The sequence below is a fragment of the Drosophila grimshawi genome, unplaced genomic scaffold (genome assembly GCF_018153295.1).
Source record: "Drosophila grimshawi isolate 15287-2541.00 unplaced genomic scaffold, ASM1815329v1 contig_1006, whole genome shotgun sequence".
NCBI lineage: Eukaryota > Metazoa > Arthropoda > Insecta > Diptera > Drosophilidae > Drosophila > Drosophila grimshawi.
The window spans coordinates 580,218-584,312 of record NW_025062489.1 but is presented as its reverse complement, the minus strand read 5'-3'; the positions used below and the strand labels follow the sequence as shown (position 1 = coordinate 584,312).

Here is a 4,095-nt window from a genome sequence, read left to right as displayed (position 1 = left end):
TGCGGAAATCGGAGCAACCGATGAGGAGCTGGAGCCCGGTTACCTTGAGGCCTTGTATCACGAGTTAGACGAGGACGACTTTACGCTGCTCTGATGCTCCGCCTGGCTGGAGGCGGAGACGACATAATACTAGTCCAAGAACCTTGGGTGATTGGAGGAAAGGTTTTCGGACTAGGTAATAAAGATTATAAGCTTTTAGTACCTGGAAATGAAGGTAAAAAACGCACCTGCATCCTCGCGAAAAAACATCAGTATTTTTCTGCTTCATTATTTTAGCAATGCCGACAACACAGCGGTAAGCGTGGAGCTCCAGTCAGCTCCGATACGACCACTATCTGTCTATATGGCCTACGATAACGCTGGCCCACCACAAGACGAGATAACACGATCCCTCGTCCAGGAGTGCGAGAAGCACAGAATCGACCTAGTTATAGGCTGCGACGCCAATGCTCACCACACTCAGTGGGAAAGCACGGACACAAATGCGAGGGGTGAGTCACTCTTATCCTTCATCCTTAATACTTCTAGTATGTAACATGGGAAATGAACTCAACTTCATTATTAAAAATAGGAGAGTGGTCATTGATTTGACTCTCATCTCACAATCTATGAGTGACCAGCTAACAATTTGGAGAGTGTCTGATGACCACTCCTTCTCTGATCACAGGTACATAGAATTCGAGCTTCTCGTGAGCAATCCAAAACCAGTTCACTTCATAAATCAGAAGAAGACGAACTGGGAAATCTTCAAAGTCAAACTTGACCGAACCGTTTCGGAACACCCACCAAAAGGTCCGGATAACTTAGCTCATCTCTGCAGTCTCACAAAGACTTTCACTACAGGATGTAATAAGGCTTTTAAGATAGCCTGCCCTATCAGTAAACCAATGCACAGAAAGAAATCACCATGGTGGATACCTCAACTTAATGTCCTTCGACAAAGTTGCAGGTTTTTCTTCAATGCGCAAAATAACGACCTGCAATGGTAAAATGCAAACCAAGTCTGGCTGAATACAAAAAAGCAACCAGACGGGAAAATTGGAAATCTTGGAGAGATTTCTGCACAGATATTGATTCAACCAATGAAGCTGTAAGGCTTAGAAAAGCTTTATCAAAAACCACACCCGCACTAGGTTACTCACTGGACATACTCCTTAAAACGCACTTCCCAGGCTGATCCGAGCAGTCCCCGAGGTGCGCAGAAACCAACTGTATAGAGAATACATCTTTAAAATCTCTTATACAAAAAGGTAACATAAAGTGAGCAGTAGCTTCAAGTCGTTTAAATTCCTAGGCCCAGATCAAATAAGCCCAGTCGAATTACAGAAGGCGGGCAATACAGCCGTAAACTGGCTACATGAAATCTTCGGGAAGATTCTGAAGACTGGTCGCATCCCACCGACATGGCTCCAGTCTAAAAGAACTTTCATACTCAAAGCTGGGAAGCCATCGCACACCAGCGCCAAAGATTTCAGACCCATCAGTCTGTCATCTTTCATGCAAAAGACTCTGGAACGACTCAAAAGTCTCCATCTCACAGCATCCATTGACCCCAAGCTTATGTCGGAGTCCCAACACGCCTACAGGAAGGGCAGATCCACAGATACTGCCCTTCACTCTGTGGTTTCTATTATAGAAAAATCTTTACTCCATAAGGAGCACACCCTAATAGCGCTCCTCGACAATGAGGGCGCCTTCAACAACGTCACTCCGGCAGCCATAACTGGAGCTCTGCTGAGACTGGGGATTGACACCGGAACGGTGGGATTGATCAGTCAATTGCTTACTTGCAGGACTGTGATATCCACACTAGGGTCGTCAAGTCTCCCCAGGGCTCGTAAGCAGAGGTACGCCACAAGGAGGCGTCCTGTAACCCCTACTATGGAACATAGCAATTAACAAATTGCTGCGGGACATGAAGGGTGGCGGTTGCCAGACGGTTGCATAAGCAGATGACGTTGCGATCATTTTCAGGGGAAAATACCCACAATCTCTCTGTGACCTCATGACTAGTAAACTAAAAATACTGTCATGCTGGGCACAAGAGAGTGGATCAGGGGTAAACCCAAATAAAACGGAACTTGTTCTTTTTACAAGAAATTACAAAGTCCCTTCTCTTGTGCCCCCTGACTAAATAATGTGAATCTGCTCTTTAACAACAGTGCCAATTTCCTAGGACCGACACGGGATAGGAAACTAGACTGGAACCTCAATATCCAAACACGGGTTAAAAAGGCAACAGTCGCCCTATATACGTGTAGGAAATCCATTGGGCTGAAATGGGATATGTCCCCAAATATTGTTCGATGGTTATACACATCCATAGTCAGACCTATACTTCTGCATGGCGTCGCAGTATGGTGGCCCTGTCTCAAAAAGAAAACCAGTCTTATTAAACTAAACAAAGTTCAGCGTATGGCTGAGCTGTGCATATCAGGGGCGCTTCATACGACACCTAGTGAGGCACTTGACGCTATCCTGGACATTCCATGTCTGGAAAGACAAGGAATAGAAAATGCAACACTCACGGCCATAAGACTCAGGGAATCCCTCGCCTGGACTATTCAGAGTACAGGCCATGCCTCTATCCTAGAAGGGAAGCCGACCATCCCTTCAAAAACAGATTACTGCGTGCCAGTAACACAACTGGGAACACCCTTCAATACATACTTCCCTCAAAGGCAGGAATGGGTTCATGGCACTCCCGGTCCACCGGCAACCATAACCTTCTTTACAGATGGCTCCAAGCTAGACAACCGCGTAGGCGTCTATTCCGAGCAACTCAACATATAGTTATCCTTCAGCCTTTTAACACACTGCAGTGTCTTTCAAGCTGAGGTACTGGCCATAAAAGAAGCAATAGACTGTCTAGAAAGTCTCAAAGCTAGCCCTGGCAATATAAATATTTATATTGACAGTCAGGCAGCAATTAAATCCATCAGCTCAATATCTTCAAATTCGATTGCAGTAACAAGCTGTCGCAAATCTCTACACGAGATGGCTAAACAGCATGTTATTAGCCTGATATGGGTGCCTGGTCACCAGGACAGTGAAGGCAACTGTAAAGCCGATGAGTTAACTAGGAAAGATACTATACTACCACTCCTCGCAGACAAGGAAGGTATAAGTATGCCTCTAGCTACCTGTAAGCTCAACATCAAGTAGGAGTACAGGCGCAGGTCATGCAGAAAATGGCAAAATGCCATCTGTGTCCGCATAGGACACCATACATGGCCAATCAGCAACTCTAAGCGCAGCAAAGAGCTGTGCAGTCTAAGTCGGACTAACTGTTTTGCAGTGATGCCAACAGACTCCAGGTACCATACAATGACTTTTGCAGAAGCTGCAAAGACGAGGAAGAAGTGGAATCTCCGGAATATTTCTTCTGCCACTGCCCAGCACTTGCCAGGAAAAGGCTGGAAATCCTAGGAAACTACTCCCTAACTGGTTTATCGGAGCCCCGACATATAAGACCGGCCAAGATAGCGAGATTCATTAACGCATCTGATGTTTGACTTGTTAGAATGTTTTGGAGGCACGACTGCAGGAGAAAATCCCTTGATCCCATTCGGTATCACAGCGGGCCAAATATGGCCTATGTGTGTCAGTCCATCGGGCTGACAGCCGATATAACCTAAACCTAAACCTAACCCTTCAGGAAGGTGCCGACTGGTAATAGCATCACAGTGCGCCATAAGATACTGATGCTAGTTAAGATCTGTACCCTGAAATTCGGACAGAGTCTGTCTCATAGTCATGGATACCTGGCAACCTCCGACAGTAGTAAACTTTTACTTGCATATTGCGAATCTCTGTGCAGACGGATCTCCTTTCTCCGCAACTCGCATGGTTCTATGGATCTACAAAATAAACCTAAGCCGAAAGAGTCCGGCACTCGCCCAAAGCCGAAATAGAGGAATCCCAAACCCTTAGCGGAGGCAGTGGCTTCAAGGCCTGGCCTAAGCGTACTCCAGACAAAAGTGGTGAAAGAGCCTATTTGCTTAGCCTTTGGTACTGGTGTTGTTGGCAAGGATCCTTGTCCAGCTGATCTTCGGGCAGGAGAGGGTGTGAAGGGCGAACTGCCAACCATCAGCG

At 46.3% G+C, this 4,095-nt stretch overlaps 1 pseudogene; it reads left to right on the top strand.

The window, feature by feature from the left end:
- Positions 1–208: 208 nt before the first annotated feature.
- Positions 209–3,515, top strand: LOC122322800 (annotated as a pseudogene).
- The last annotated feature ends 580 nt before the right edge of the window (positions 3,516–4,095 follow it).